This window comes from Lycorma delicatula, chromosome 10 (genome assembly GCF_047948215.1).
Source record: "Lycorma delicatula isolate Av1 chromosome 10, ASM4794821v1, whole genome shotgun sequence".
Lineage (NCBI taxonomy): Eukaryota > Metazoa > Arthropoda > Insecta > Hemiptera > Fulgoridae > Lycorma > Lycorma delicatula.
Genome location: NC_134464.1, coordinates 48,483,391 through 48,500,638, shown reverse-complemented (window position 1 = coordinate 48,500,638; position 17,248 = coordinate 48,483,391).

The window sequence follows — 17,248 nt, the reverse complement described above, 5'->3', positions numbered from 1 at the left end:
CTAGTTATTATGAAAAAAATGTAATATATTAAAACAAAATCTCCTGATGATCGGCATATTTAAATTTAAAAGTATAAATACTACCCTAACTGTTAATCTAGAAGAGATCGTAAAGACTGAAAAAAATCTGTCGAAATATTAGATTGACGACTGCTACTGATTAGGCATGCAAAAATTTGGAAGTAAAGACTGTTTTTTTTTATGAAATTAGATTTGAAATGAGGGACCATATTTATTTTAGTGGAAAAAACTGGCTTTGGTTAGTTGGCTATATTAAGAATCAAATATGTCATCATACTTCTCGTGAACAATTGATTTAGAAAGAGGCTAGTATTTTGCGTTGATGATTGATTACAAGTGATGAAAATTGGGCTTACATATCGTCAAATGAATAGGTAGGAAGTACTATCACAAGAGATACAAACTTACAGATTGCTGCACCTTCCACACTATTTTGCAATAAACAATTCTGAAGAGATGTAAAAATTTTTTATTAATTATGTGAAAATAATTTGCCATTCATTTTTTGATATGTTTAGCTGAAAATAAAATAATTTAAATATAATATAAATGGATATATTGTACTTTTTAGTTTACATTTTTACGTAAACATCGTAAATGAATTTTTTCTTAGTAGATACTAAAAAATTCATTACCATTCATTTACATTAGGTAATGTAAATTTAAAAGCGTAAAAATCTTACACTGCCTAATTTTTTATGTAAATTTCACGCGTATTATGTTTTAAAATCAGGTGAAAATTTAATAAAATGTTTCTACCTGATATAATTGAGTGATAAATTGTTTTTAGATAAAACCTACATTGATAACGTCTGATAACCTTTTTTTTCTCTTTTTTTTTTGTTATAGATGAGTCTGAGAAATGCCATTTAAGCACCTCCTGCAGTTTAAGAAATGCGCGGGCCCAGGAGGTGCCTTTAGGGTCCAGAGACCCCGTGCTTCATCACCGTTGCCCATCCGCACAAGTGCAGACGCACGACGGCTCCACAGGGGGGGCTGTCCTTCGCCCCTTCACCTTCAAGTCACTTTCTTCGCCTGCGTCTCAGGTCTATGGAACTCTGATTCCTTGCTGGTGATTTTCAGTCCTTTTACTTATCTGGGTCCTGAATCAGGCTCTACCCATTCTCTAGCTTATCTCGCTTTAGTTTTCGGATAACGTCAGATCACCTAAATACACGTTACTAAAAATAAAAATAAAAATATATTTAAATAAAAAATAATAAACAAGAATAAAATTGTATAATCATTATAAATAAAAAAGATAACATGAATAGTTTACAACAGGAAAAACATTACAGAATTTTATGATATTAAAATTTGGAAAATACAAAACTTAGAAACATATAAGCATTCTTAGTGTGCACTTATACCGTAAGAAGGACATGTACATAAATTTTCATCAATTTATGTTCAGCAGTTTATCCTAGGCATTGATGAATCAGTCAGTCAGGACAAGTTGCTTTGTAGGTACAGGAATACATATATATAAAATTAAATTTAATACTATATAAGCAGGATAAAAATAAATTTTTTATAGAAATAATGAAAACTAAACAAATCTAATTTTAAAATATTTCATCTCTGGAAGATAAAAAATTTAGTTCAAACTACTTACAAAACAGAGAAACACACAACCGGAGGATAAGAGAAGAAAAACTAACAAAATAAATGATTTAAAATAAAAGTACTTAAATCAAAACTGTGCTTAACTAGTAAACTAAATTATTTTATATTCTTATTTAATCATCGTCCTATAGAAACAGCTTTAAAAAAAATGTCTAATGTAATAACAAAAAAAAAAAATCATTTGATATTTTTATTATTGTTTTATTTACATTATTATTTTTAAAAAGTATAAGACCTGTGTGTATAAACTACAGTTTCATTTAATCTTATTAAAAAATATAGTATAAACTTTCAGGCAAGGTTCAACTCATGAACGAAGCTTCACTTATGTAGAATTATAATACGTATCAATGGAAATTAACTTTTGGAAAAATAAATTTATCAGAGTATATATATATATATTTATTTATATTTATTAGCATCACTGTCGCGACTTCGCCCGCTCTATATACTTACTTACGTTTCCCGTCGCGGTGTCAATTTTATATTTTATGTATTATAGTCAAGTAACCGGAGGCATGTGCAGCCAGCCGTGTTGCACATACAGTTACAGTAGCAGTAGCTTTGTTAGTTGAGCGGCCGCTGTACACCATTGCACACCAAAAAAAAATTTAAAACTCGAAAATAATCTGTAGATATTTATATGAAGAGTATTTACAATCCCAAATCTGCTGAGTATCTCGTTTAGTATGGTTGGAAATGAGAAAAATTACACCAATCATTCTTCAAAATGCTTTTACCTTTATTCACTCTTTTCAAGCTTGAATTTCAAAAAATCTACAAAATGGTTTTTAGTTATTTATATAAAGATTGCACACAAATCATGCTGATATCTTCCATTTGTTACAGAGAAATTAAAAAAAAAAAATAGTAAATATTTTTACTACATTTTAACCCTTTAAACTCAAAGTTTCAAAAAATCCTTTCTTAATATGCTTTTGGACCGAAAGAGGAACGTGATTACAAATTATTAAATTTATCTTTAGTAGGTTTTGCTGGGCGTTGATTATGAACGACTAATAATATAATTTTTTATAATATACTAGCGTTCCCAGGTCGCGGCTTTTTCAACGATATCAGTTCGCTTTCATCCGCAATATTTTTTTTTTAATAGCAAACTTATTTATTTATAAATATAAATTATTAAACCTTATAAAACGCAAAATAAAAGTTTCTTTCTACTCGTATGTGAATTTTAAATATTTACATGAAAATTAAACACACCAAAAATCAAGCTGATATCTACATTTTCTACAAAGAAATTCAAAAAATAGTCAATCTTATTGTTACTGAATTTTCATTGGGATTTCAAAGAATCCTTTCTTAGTTGTCATTTACCCTGTAAGAGAACGACCTGGACCTTCTTTATATTTATTCATTTCGGTCGCGGCTTCGCCCGCGTTATACCGTTACTTGCATCTCCCGTAGCGGTAAGGTGATATTTAACCGATCATGGCTCACTCGCTTACCCTTCTCGTCTAGCCAGCGGGTTCTGCCCCTTGGACTCCGCTATGTTCATAAAAATCATACTTGTAAGAATAATGATAAACAAAAATTAAAGCCTGTTAAATTTATTAAAAATAAAGAATAGTAATTAAATAGCCGGTTACTTCGTACAGGTAAAAATGTATTTTGATAGGTTCTTAGCGTTACCCGACAAACACCAGTAGGAGGTGACCGTACTTCGTTTCTCATTATTTTTTAATTACTTTTTTTTCCCCCAAGTAACCGGAGTCAGGTGTAGCAATCGCGACGTGCATGCAGTGAAAGTGGCTGTGGTGATTAAGCTACCAAAACCGCATGTACACTGTCGCACTTTAATAAATCAAAATTTAAAAAAACCGAAAATGGATTTTAAATATTTTAGCGGAAAAGTTATCTGAAAGCCTCAACCTAACAAACATCTCGTTTATTATACTTGGAAATGGGAAAAATTGGCCATCAATGTTCAAATTATTTTTTTCACCCCTTACAAGTCGAATTTCGAAATATCTATTTCGAAATTCTCGTATTAATAAAAATAAATCATAATATATGCTAAATTATTTATGGGATTTTATCCCGCATTTTGAAAGTGTAAGGTACTTAAGTCTTCACCTACATCGTCTTTCACGTTGAAGGCTAATATGAGTGAGAAGAGAAGGCAACTTAATATAAGGTTCAAGAAAATGTACTGGTTAGTGGGTAATAGGTCTGAGTTATCTTTGTCTATTAAACTACCTTTATACTCAGCAATTTTCAAACCAAAATGGACATATGGCGTCCAACTATGAAGCAGGACAAGAGTTGAAATCATACAACGGTTTAAAAACAAACTAACCAGGTTTTTAGCTAAAAGTAGATACTGGGGTTTGCTAAAACTAATGAAATCCACGAATATTTGGGTCTGCAGTACGTGAAGAAAGAAATATTACGTTTCAATTTGAAATATGTTGTTCGGCTTAATGACCTGTTAACCATTTGACCATAAACATCCTAAACAATTTTGAGGATATTAGAAAACTTAAGCGGTTACACATTCTGGACCTTAACTCTTCAGTGTAATTATACCCGCTGAATGTTGTGCATTAATAAATCATTCATTCCCTTCATCTGTGTTTCTGTTTTCATTTTCATTTTCAACTTTTACTTTTTTAGTTTAATTTTTCTTCACCTACTAAGTGTTTCATCAGTCTTATTTTTATGATTCCTGTTATTACTGCTTTCTACTGTGGTAATGATAGTACAGTTATTCAAAACTAGCTTGTGTACGTTGTAGCCTTATAAGTTCTATATAGAACTAGTATAAAATCTTAGAGGATTTTCAACGAGGATTCCTTTTAATATGGATATATAACTGCTGAAAGTCAAAATATTTAACAGACTGAAAAAATTTAAAACAAAAAATATATTTATAAGAGTATATTTCTCAGGCAAAAACAAAATTGAAATAATGTTTATTTGGTTCTAATACAAAGGGAAAGGAGTAAAAATAAAACAGTTACATATTTAAATATTTCCAAATATTGAAACTTAAAAGATTTTATTAATAAACACTGTTGATTATTTTAAGTTTGAATGATTATAGACGAATATGTATTAAGTTTATGCATTATTTATTGATTGAATTAGATTTTGTATAGAAACATTTTTGATTGAATTTTGGTAATCTTATTTGTCGTAATTACATTTTAGTTTAATAATAACACATTGTTTATATTGAGTAGTATTAATGTAATAAATAAAATAGAATTGATGAATACGTAGTGTATAACCGTATCATTACATATCATGTCTTGTGTGTCTACAATTGAGTCAGCTGAGCGGCTAGAAAAAAAATTACGACAATTAAAACTGTCATTACAATATTTTTAAATGAAAACAAAATATGACATTAAAACTTAACAAATATTATCACAGCGTCATTACGCAATAGAATTTTCTATTAATAAATGAAAAATTCATTTCAAATCAACAGCTAAAAATAATACTGCATAAATTTGTTATTGTTTATACAGAAAAAAACATATTTAAAAAAATTAATATTGATTTTATAACTTAACTTTTAATAAACAATATTTTAAACTCCTTTATAAAGAAAACTCGAATATGTTTAAAAATTTTTTTTTTTGGTGGGAGAGGATTTTATGTAGATTTAAATGTTACAAATTAATTATTGTATTTATATAAATCATATGTTACCTAGAAACAATTATGTAGGATTTTTTGGTTTATAAGTTAGATGTATTTTAATAAACAGAAATTACAAACAATTTTTTTAATCGAGACTTGTTTTCGGTGTTCAATTTAACAAAAAATTATAGATGTCACTTATTAAAAATATGTCTAGTAGTTATCCAAAGAAGTAATTATGAAAGTTAAATTTGAACTTATTGCCCTTGTTCATTTAGTTTAACTTTAACCAGTATTTTACAAAAAAGTTAGAAACTTCAGTTATAAAACAATTACTGAGTTTGAATTTGTAATTTCTTCAATGAAAATATCTTCCTTACTCCTCTATTCAAAAATTGTTACTCATTGAAGAAAGAGAATTTGCTAAAGGAAGTGTAGGATTATAGCTGCACAATAGCTAAATATAAGTGGTATGCAGGAGCTTATAGAAATTAACTGTTGAAGAGTCCATAAAAAAAGTTTTAATAATAACACAAAGTAACATTAAAAATTAAAAATAAATTTTTTACTAAATTTTTCAGTAAATATACTATTTTTTTAAATCTCATAAAACAACCCGTCATCCTAGAGTAAATTCTATGGTTCTTAGAATTAAATTTACTACAACTTCTACCAAAGAAATCTGTTACGTAAGTAAACATTTAAAAATTATTTGCAAATATTTAAAATTTAAATTTAATATTTTTTTTATATATAATTCATATAAAATATATGGAAAATATAAATAGCCATTATCATTTTAAAACTCCTTCCATAAAAAAATCTTATGGTTTTTTATTACTTCTTATTACATAAGTTATAAACAGCAAAAAATAACAGGTGTAAAAAAAGTGATCAAAAATGAATAAAATGAAATGAAATTAAAACAACAAACGATAAAGAAATCTTTAAATGGAGTAAATTAATTTTTTTTTTCCCCTACTCCCTCGGGTCGGTTATCCAATTAAGTATACACAGCCCGAGGAAGTGTCGTTTTACTCAAAAGAGGCCTCCCCACCCCCGGCTGTATGTCCGGCACGGTAGGTCAGCCTCTCCGGTCGGATCTTTTCTTTTTGTTTTCTTTACATTGGCTGCCTCAAATTCTCAGGGCAGGAACCGAGTCCGGCTTTGCCGTCCCCAGCCCCAGCCCCGGGAACCGGGTCTCGGTCTTTTGGTGCTGCCTGCCTCTAACTCCGCAGAAGGTAGGCCAGGCCCGACTATGTTGTTCCCAACCACCAACTACGAAGCCGGGTCTCGGTCTTTACATTCCCAGTCCGATCTCGTCACGCCTACTCGTGGTCGTAGCTTTCATAAAGAGACAACTCATGAATATCCTAGTTCTACAATTACTTCAGTATTTATTAGTACCCCATACCTTTTTCAGTATCATCTTTCTCTTTTAAAACTTAAAAGGATAATTTTTCAAAATTATTCCAATTTTGTCTAGAACTCAATATGAAGCTGATTAGATCCTCGGGTGTGAGATTCCGTATTTCCGTGCGAAACCTATGTGTTGTCCATTTATCGGATTCAAATATTGTACGCTCAACTGTGTCATCGCGTTCACAGTACCAACAACGTGGAGAGCTTCTTTTACCAAAGCGGAATAAATATTGCTCGAAATTTCCATGTCCAGAGAACATCTGAACGACATAGTAGCTGACCTCGCCATGCTTTCGTTTGACCGATTGGCTTATGTCTGAAATCAACCTTTTTGTCCACATAGCCCCCTCATGTTGACTCCATCTACGCTGCCATGCCTGCATAACCACTTCAGAAGCATCATCCCGTTCCATGCTCTGAAAGTGAAGCCAGCGTTCCAAAACCTGGAGTTCTATGGGTTTTATGGACGCCAGAACGCACGCTGTCTCATAAGATATTGTGCGGTATCCAAACATCACCCCAACTAGAGCCTGTCTATGTAGACTCCTCAATCGTTTAGCATTTCTTTGCGTGAATATGGCTCTATACCAAACAGGTGCAGCATACAATAAAGCCGAGGTGCATGCAGAGACTAAAACCCTACGTTTAGATGATCGTGGGGCTTCACGTCCAGTCATTTATATCAATATGGCTTTGAGAGTTTTTTCAGCAGATTTGCATCTCTCAACGACGTGTAAATCAAAATTTAAGGACTTATCTATTATTAGACCTAGATATTTAGTATGTGCCACCCTTCTTAATCTATGTTCTCCAATCCACAAGTCGAGGTCTCGAATATTTCTTCTGCCCGCAATCATTATGTACTCGCATTTGACCAGAGATAATGCCAGTCCATGTTCAGTGAGCCATTCGCAAACAGTTTTAAGTGCTCTATTACCAGAAGTTTCAAGTTCTAGCTCAGTTTTGGCGTTGACCATGATAGCTAAGTCATCAGCGTATGCGACAACCTCAGTCCCGGCTGGCATCTGCAATCGCAGTACATTGTCGAAAGCAATTAGCCACAAAAATGGACCCAGGACTGATCCTTGAGGGACACCACCGTGGATTTGATAATTCAATGTACCTTCCCACGTGTTTCCCTTGTCCATCTGTCTGAGAGATACTCAGCAATCTGTCTCCGAAGACCAGCGCTTACATTTCTTTTGTTGAGTGCTGTAATAATCGTAGCATATCTGACAGAACCGATAGCGTTCTTAATGTCTAGAGTAAAGTCTAGAAGTAATAAAAATGTCTAAAGACTAGAAAGTAAAATGTCTAGAGTAATAACGGTATCTTTCTGGTCCGCCATATTCCGCTTTTTAATAGCCCATTTAATTATTTTGTTCATGGCATCCAGGGCGGATTTTCCTTTAATAAAACCATACTGATTCTTATGCAGCCCGTGTTATTCAGTTCTTGTATTAACCTGTTTGCAATAAGTCGTTCCGCCACTTTGCTCATTCCGTTAATGAGGCAGAGCGGACGGTATCCAATCTTAGAAGAACCAGCAGTATTCTTTGGTAGAAACACCGTTCTCGAGGATTTCCAGCACTTAGGAAACATCTTATTGGGCACCAATTTAGGGCACCAAAATTGGCCGCATCTGTTATTTCCCAAGAGACCCTTTTAAAAAGTCCCTTGAGAATCGCGGCAGGAATCCCATCAGGACCTGGGCTCTTTTTTTCCTTAAGTCTTGACACAGCCAAGGCAACTTCTTGCTGTGTGAGCCACAAGCTCACGCAGTGCTGTGTGCGTGGCCGGCATCGCAATTCACCAATTCCAGAGGGTCCGATTCAGGTACCGGAAAAAGCCTGTTCAGCTGTTCCACCGCGGTCTCCGCCGTAAGGAGGGGCAATCGTCTTCCCAGTTTACCAGTGACTATCTGATATGCCCTCCCCCACGGGTCTGAGTCGAGCTCCCCGCATATCTCTTTCCAGCACCGTCTCTTGCTGATCTTGATTAGCTGATTTAATGTCCGCCTAGCTTCTGTGAACATATTCGTGGCATGGTTAAAAGCATTACCTCCAACTCTGCGTAGTTTGTATTTTTTCCTACGCCAATACTGTAAGGTCTGTCTCTGATCAGCGATGTCAGTAGTCCACCAGTATGCCGGCTGATGCCCCCTGTTGTTGTGGGGCATCCTCGCCATCTCCGCAGCTATAAGGTCCTGTAGTACGAACGGCGTAACTTCTCTTCTATCCGACAACCTGCGGGCTACCCTGTCCACCACTATTTCATCCTGCCTATTGGATAGTCTCGGCAAGAGAGGTATTTTCTTGTTTGCCGATCGGTCATCGTCGAAAAATAATAATGTAGCTAAGTGATCACTTCCAGTTTCGGCTTCTAGAACGCTCCAACGGAAACAGGAAAGACTCCATCTATTATCCACCAAAGTTAGATCAAGTACTGATCGATGACCTCTCACCTCATAGGTGTGAGTCCCATCATTCAGGCAAGTCAATCCTGTGGCCATCATCATATCCGCAAATATCTGCCCTCTGTTGTTAGTAAAGTCACTACCAGCGATAATTGCTTTGCAATTGAAATCTCCCTTAAAATGACTCTTTTGGGCGCCTGCATGATTATACTCATTAGTTTGCCAATTATGTCTCGTAGTTCTCGAGATCAATATTGGGACTAACGTAACCGGTTACTAAGCCAAACTCAGTCAGTATAATTGACAAAATTCCTTCATCACGGCGATGCAACTGCCAAGTGTGTCTATTATTGTAATTCTTGATTGCCACATCGCCTTTGGTGTCCGCTATCCAGTCATGACGAGCAGCGACATTCCGGTTAGGCTCAGTAGTAATCACCAAGTCATCCTCAATCTAAGTGGCAATCACCCCCACTAGATCATGGGAGAAATAGCTCCGATTAGCATTAAATAATAGCAATCATAGTAATCTAGGCATGGGCTTCAGATCCGCACTACACGCCTTCGGTGCGATGATTTCTGCTGCCACAGTCCAGGCACTTCATGGCTTCTCTACAGTCCCTGATGATGTGTCCCTTCTCGCCGCAGTTGAAACAGAGGGCAGATCTATCCGGTCCTTTGCAGTCGGAGTTCTTATGTCCTGTGGACCAGCATCTATGACACTTATCATTATCAGTGCGAATGTATGCTCTACAGTGGACCCAACCTATCTTAAGCCTGTTAGTCACCAGCCCTAAAAGTCTCAGTCGCACCAACCACGGCAACAATTGCATCATTAATGTCTCTTTCTGTCGTGTCCGAGTCGACATCCTCGATATGAACGACAGCACGCCTGTCGCCTGTGGTCCTCATGTCCACTTGCAACTCAGCAGCTCTATCGCGTAATGTGGTCGTAAATTGGGCGGCACTGTCTGCCCCCTTAATACGGACCTCCTACTCGTCATTCTTGCCTTTTCTAAGAGACAGGACCTCGCCGGCTTCCTCCTTAGTCACAGAATTTTTGACAGTTCTGAGAAGATCGGCAAAAGATTTGCCTTGAGCCTTTACAACCACTGTTTTGCTTCCCTCAACGGGAGGCGATGAGCGACGTCTTGAAGCTGACCGTGACCGCGTTCGGCTTGTGTCAGTCCTCCTGGGGGCCACCAGAGAGACCAACACACACTAGTCCTATGTAGATAAATCAACATCTTTTTAATTATATTCCCGTGGTAACCACCAGGCAGAATGTATATGGCGCCAGTTGATCTAGTCAGTACTCTTCTAAGTGCTCTTAACACGCATCCGGTAATTTGCTTGTCACCCTCAGTCGAATCATAAAATATAGTAAACTTATTTCTCTGTCTAGCATCCTCGTCCAGATCTACCATCATAGAAGAGACATCGTGTCCTATCATTCCAGATTTTACTTGTTCAGTCATAGCTCTCCTTGACTTAGTAATATTCACGAACTGACACGTGTCCTTATGTCCATCAATAGGGAAGGAAACCAAGTTACATCTTCCCATGGCCCATGTGGGCCATCTCTGCGGCAATTTTTCAATCAATTCCTCATCAGTTAGTTCCATATTTAATATATCTGTCTGTTCAGTGGTCGATACGGCCTCAGTATGTGTGGCCTGGGTCACCACATTCAACGGAGTTGACATCTCTGTTAAGGCCTTTAATCGCATATATATCTTTTTTAACTCTACCTCATGTTCTCCAATATATTTCGAGAGATCGGGACCCATATGCTGCTTTAAAGCCATCATTACTATACCCAGCTGATAGGTGATACTACCCAAACTATTTGGATTAGACTCCTCTTCCTCTGAGGAACCTTGTTATTTATTCAGTTAAACCGACTATATGTACCATATTCTTGAGTGTGATAACGAATGGAATAAAATTATTATCCTTCCGGCCTCCGTGGCACGAGTGGTAGCATTTCGGCCTTTTATCCGGAGGTCTCGGGTTCGAATCCCGATTAGGAATGGCATTTTCACACACACTACAAAATCGTTCATTTCATATTCTTAAGCAATACCTAACAGTGGGACCGGTAAAAAAAGATTATTATCCTGCTTCCAGCTATTCTATTTGATTCAATTTTTTTTCGGTTTTTTATTTTACAGAAAACTTTAACTCTGAGAAGGACCAGAAAAAATTTTATGGAGCAACATTCCCATTTATTTTAGCTACGAGCTGCCACAAAAACGTTAAACTAAATTTTAAGGTTAAATACTGTGATAAATTAAGTAAAGAATAACAGTTGACCTAACCAATTCATTTATAAATATTGTTCCAAATTATTAGTTATTCTGTATGATTATTATTATTATAATTAGTGTTATTTATTATTGTGTAGGCTGGTATTATTAGTGTTTACATCGAACATTAATTGTTTTCTTTTTGTTGTAACTTTGATTGCTTATAACACGAAAACGATGGGATTTATCAAGAACGGTTTCGCTCATCCATTTTCTCACATAACTTACATTAAAGCCATTATCCGATGTCCACATCTTCCTATTTAGAAAAAATTGATCCAACGTAGCGGATCCAAGACGGTGAAGAAATATTTCAAACATCATAAATTATTAATTTTGTAATTATTTTAATTCGTACTTGTTTCTCTACCTTCTAGTATCCCTCAGTTTTGAAACATAAAGTCGTTTCCTTGTACTAATATCGTCCTGTAAATATTACAAGGTATTGTTTGAATGTAGGTTCAAACAATTAAAATTACATATTAGGTTCGTACAAAATACGTGTTTTGAATGAGTTGAAAAATTATTTAGACATTATTTGAGTAGATTTTAAGATAGATCTGAAAAAATAGCTGTTTTTAGCTCTTTGAATCGGAAAGTTATTATGATGCATAAATAAAAAATTTATAAATTGTATTTATATATAAATACAATTTAAATGATAATGGGTATTTAGATTTTCCAAATATTTTATATGAATTATATTAAAAAAAAATATTAAATTTTATTTTAAATATTTGCAAATGATTTTTAAATGTTTATTTACGTAACAGATTTCTTTGCTAGAAGTTGTAATAAATTTAATTCTAAGAACCATAGAATTTACTCTACTTATATTTAGCTATTGTGCAGCTATAATCCTACACTTCCTTTAGCAAATTCTCTTTCTTCAATGAGTAATAATTTTTGAATGGAGGAGTAAAGAAGGTATTTTCATTGAAAAAATTACAAATTCAAACTCAGTAATTTATAACTTTAGTTATAAGAGCCATTATATCTAAAGTTATAAATTTTTTTGTAAAATACTGGTTAAAGTTAAACCATATGGACTGGGGCATTTAGCTCAACTTTAACTTTCATAATTACTTCTTTGGATAACTACTAGACATATTATTAATAAGCGACATCTATAATTTAATTGTCGTATTTTTTTTTCTAGCCGCTCAGCTGACTCAATTGTAGACACACAAGACATGATATGTAATGGTAAGGTTATACAGAACGTATTCATCAATTCTATTCTATTTATTACATTAATACTACTCAATATAAATAATGTGTTATTATTAACCTAAAATGCAATTACGACAAATAAGATTACCAAAATTTAATCATAAATTTATTTTCTTTATAAAATGTAATTCAATCAATAAATAATGCATAAACTTAATACATATTCGTCTATAATCATTCAAACTTCAAATAATCAACATATTTATTGGTCCTCCAATCCGGATATTGAACTTAGCGACGTATTCGATACAACGTATTTTAATTTTAAATTGTAAGTTTCAAAATTGACTTAATTCGTATAGACATTCATTCGTATAGTTAAACAAGCTACTCCAAAAACTGTAACGTGTACAAACATTATACGCAGTGAAATTTAACTATAAAAGTGTAAGCAATAGTTGAATCGATGTGTCGGAAATTTCCAAATTGAACTGGATATTGTTTTTTTTTCTTAAATTTTTACGGGCATCGACTACTAAGGTCATTGCTCTTGTCACGTTCTTAGAAAGAAATTAGTATCACCATCAGGATCGTCATATGTAAGGGTGTAAAGGGCCCTTACATTTTATTTAAAAGCACAAACTACACATAACATTAAAACACAAATAACAAAGACAAGCACAACACTTACGGGGTGTAAAGGGTCCCGATATTAAAATTTGAGCTAAGGTTCTCAAAAAACCAGGAAATTATACAACTTACAACCAGGAAATTATACAACCAGGAAACCATACAACTTATCAATACAATTATATTCTTCTACCTGTCTCGATTATTTGTTAATTTTAGCACCCTCGGGGCGACCAGAACGTTAAACAGAAAATCAGTCGCGCCAGGATGCCGTGGCAGTTGACTCTCCATATAAACAGGCTACTGGCATGCATTGCGCCCACCCGTAGCCTCTCGCCCTCAGTCCCCCCATGCCATAATTGAACACACCTCGACTCTCTGCTCTTAATGCAGACAAGCCAGGGTGTCCTAGGCAAGGGGGCTACCTCCCGTCACTATACGTGCCACGCTTCGAGACTCCCATATATGGATGAAACTACCTCTTAGAGACTCTTTAACACAGCTTTAAAATTTCCATTTTTATAGACTTTTAAGAAGTCCACTGGCGTGTAAATATGCAACTATTTTTCTTTCATTTCCATTAGCTAAATCAGCAGTTATATCATTTCTTAGACGGAACCTCTTTCTGAGGTCCTCTTATATTGTACACTCTTCTATTAGATGCTTAATTGTAAGTGTTTTATTGCAAACCCCGCACAGTGGTCTCTCATCGCCGGTTAACAAATATGAATTTGTTAATCGCGTGTGACCGATTCTAAGTCTGGTAACAGCTACTTGTTCTCGGCGAGTCAACTTCACGTCGCTTTTCCATTTATATAGAGAAGTTTTTACTGAGTTTAATTTTGTATTTAAACTCCTCCATTCAGCGTTCCACTTGTTTCTTACTATGTTTGTTAGACGGTTTTTAACATCTGCCACTCTTACAGGAAATGCATCCAAATCATCGCAGACTGTTGCCTTTCTGGCAGCTTCGTCTGCGATTTCATTAACTGTAATACCAGCATGCCCTGGAATCCATACAAATACGCATCGCTGTCCTCGTTGTTTTATTACGTATAAAATGGACAGGATGTTTGAAATTAGGACATCCTTAATGTTTTTGTTCCGAATTGCAACAAGTGCATTTAGGGAATTGGAACAAATTAGCACTCTCTCTTCGCAATAATGTTCTGTGAAGCAAAGAGCTTGCTGAATGGCAGTAAGTTCTGCCGTATAAACACTGGCAATATCTGGCAGTTTCCAACAATGGACTTCTTCATTTACATATATGGAGCATCCAACACCATGTTCGGTTTTGAACCGTCAGTATAAATTCTGATATTTTCTTCATAGTTACTGACGGTTGCTAAAAATTCCTGTTGGCTGATCACTGCTGGCTTCTTTTTTATTTCTCCTTGAGAGAGATTCAGCCTTGTATTTACCGCCGGCAAGAGCCATGGCGGTATTTCTCTCGTGGAAATTGCTAGTGTCTCTGGAATAGCAATTTCGTGTTTTCTTCTTAATTCGTGGTACCTAATTCCGGCTGGTCTGGAATAGGTAGCACGACGTTCGTATAATGTAGTCATAGAATGATTCGTAAATAGTTTGTGATTTATATGGGCAGGAAAAGTCCATACGTTTGCTTCATATCTTAGTGAAAGGATCTCTCTTCTATAATGTAGTGGCATTATTCCGGCTTCGGACATTAGACTAGTCACCGGACTTGTGCGGAAAGCGCCTGTCGCATATCTTATTCCGCTATTATGAATAACGTCTAACTTTCTTAGATGCGACCTAGCGGATGAATATACAATACATCCGTTGTCTAGTTTTGATTGAACCAATGCGTTATACAATCTCAATAATATCTCTTCATCTGAGTCCCAATTAATATTCGATAAACATTTGATAATGTTTAGGGATTTTTTGCATCTAACACTCGTCCTGTATGTGTAATCCCCACGTAAGGGATTTATCCAATACTAGTCCTAAAAATCTCACATTCTCCTTATATTGTATTGGATTATTGCCGATTGTCAACGTAAGACTTTGATGAGGAATTGTCTTCCTACAGAAGTGTACACAGCACGTTTTTTCTGGTGAAAATTGGAATCCATTTTTCCTTGCAACTTCATTTAGAGCGTTAATCACTCGTTGCAATTTGTATTTCACCATAGCAGTCTTGTTGCTGGCATACACAATTGCCAAATCATCAACATAGACGCTTTTCTGATTTCTACTGGAATGGCTAATATCAATTTATTAATGGTGATCATAAACAAGGTACCGGTCAACGGCGAACCTTGTGGTATGCCATTTTCCAAGATGTTTACAGATGAATATTCATTGTTGACACGTACTTGGAAAGTACGGTCATTGATATAGTTGCTCAGTAAGACTGGCAGATTGCCACGAATGCCCCATTCATGTATCTGGAGCATTATACCATGACGCCAGGTCATATCGAAAGCCTTCTGAAGATCAAAGAAGACTCCGACACAAAGTTTCCTTGTAATAAAGCTGTTATATATAATGTTCTCTAAGTTGATCATTTGATCAGTGGTAGAATGGTATTGTCGAAAACCTGCTTTATATGGTGATATCAGGTTTTCTTTTTCTAAAACCCAAACGAGTCGATTATTTATCATTTTTTCGAGTATTTTTCCCATAGCGCACGTCAAGGAAATGAGAAGGTAGCTATTGGGATCTGTTAAGTTTTTATTTTTATTTGGTACTGAAACAACATGAGCTTTTTTCCACTGCTGCAGGTACATTCCATCCCGCCATATTTGATTATAGTTCTAATAATCTGCGTTTTGCAGTGGTATTCAGCTGCCTGATCATATTATAATGGATTTCATCCGGACCAGCAGCTGTGTTGCCTGCTTTCTCCAACGCTTTCATGAATTCTTCCGTTTTAAATGGTACATTATATGAGTAATTATACTCAGTTTTGAAGTTTAGTATCCTTCAAGTTCTTCTTTTTTTGTCCGAAAATCTTCTTCGTAGTTAGCCGTTTTGCTGGCCTTTTCGAAGTGATTGGATAATAGCTCTGCAATTTCATTTGGATTGTCTTTAAATTCATCTTCATCTTGAAGGCTAGTTATGGGAGAAACATTTTTACGCCCACAAATCGCCTTCACTTTCCTCCAAACGTCTGATGCAGTAGTGGTTCTGTCGATAGATGACACGTATTTCTGCCAGGATCGTTTCTTAGAATCTACCATGAGACATCTTGCATACGCCCTGTATTTCTTAAAGGCAATAAGATTTTCTGTGGTAGGACGTTTCTTAAAGGCGTTATACGCTCTTTTATTTCTTTTTATAGCTTCACTTATTTCATCGTTCCACCATGGAACGGGTTTCTTCATAAGTTTCCCAGATGTTTTGGGAATGAATCTCGATGCCGACTCAAGTATTGCATTTGTTATAGCGTCGACATCGTCCTCGATAACTCCAGTTGTTTCAGGGAGTATCGTTCTAGCTGTGAAGCTCGTCCAATCTGCCTTTTCAAACAACCATCTTTTAGAGATGGGATATATTTTTCTTGTAACATCAGTTACAATTTGCACCGGGAAATGATCGCTTCCATGCAAATCGTCTAAAACATGGAAGCTGTACCTCGGTGCTAGGAGCACAGGAATGGATGGATGGAATCTACAAGGAGCTACGGGAATGGAGAAACGGATTGATGGAATCTACAAGGAGCAACGAGAATCAACATTCATCATATGCGTAGCCCATTGTTCGTCTTATTAATTTTACTTTTCTTAATATTATGTCTAATTTCTTATTATTAATATTTACGCTAATATAATTAAATTCAAAATGACTGACCAGGAGGAACTCAACAGTAAGACTTTGCAGACTAATAGCAAGGAACTTTTTAAAAAACGTGGTATAATTAAGGCATCAATCACACGAATCAATACCTTTGCTGATAATTTTAACCCCATAAAAAATGAAATATATTCTTTACAAATAAAATTAAGAAATTTGTTAGAATTACAAGTTAAATATGATGACATTCAGTTTCAGGTGGAAGCTATTGATAAAGATA